At 44.5% G+C, this 256-nt stretch overlaps 1 pseudogene; it reads right to left on the minus strand.

Annotated features, from left to right (window-relative positions):
* The window catches only part of LOC118336309, a 1,874-nt pseudogene extending 1,647 nt beyond the window's left edge, over positions 1-227 (minus strand).
* Between the last annotated feature and the right edge of the window lie 29 nt (positions 228-256).

The following is a 256-nucleotide window of genomic DNA, read 5'->3' on the forward strand; positions in this document are numbered from 1 at the left end:
CCTTGCTGAGCTTCACTGACTGTTCGATTTGCTCAATCTTCAGTCGTCTCTCCTGGACCATCTGCTTAACTTCAGCGTCTGTCTTATGTAGTTCAGCCTTCCTTCTTTCATATTCTTCTTCCAGAGGAACAATACGATGACGTGTGTGATCAGAACTGACACACACATATCTGGTCAGCTTTACAGAAAAACTCCAGAGGTATATCATGCTTCTTACACATCCTGCCTTTCAGCTTATGTCTCTTCAGGCCTGGGA

This window comes from Morone saxatilis, unplaced genomic scaffold (genome assembly GCF_004916995.1).
Source record: "Morone saxatilis isolate NCDOM2014 unplaced genomic scaffold, NCSU_SB_2.0 Contig10, whole genome shotgun sequence".
Lineage (NCBI taxonomy): Eukaryota > Metazoa > Chordata > Actinopteri > Moronidae > Morone > Morone saxatilis.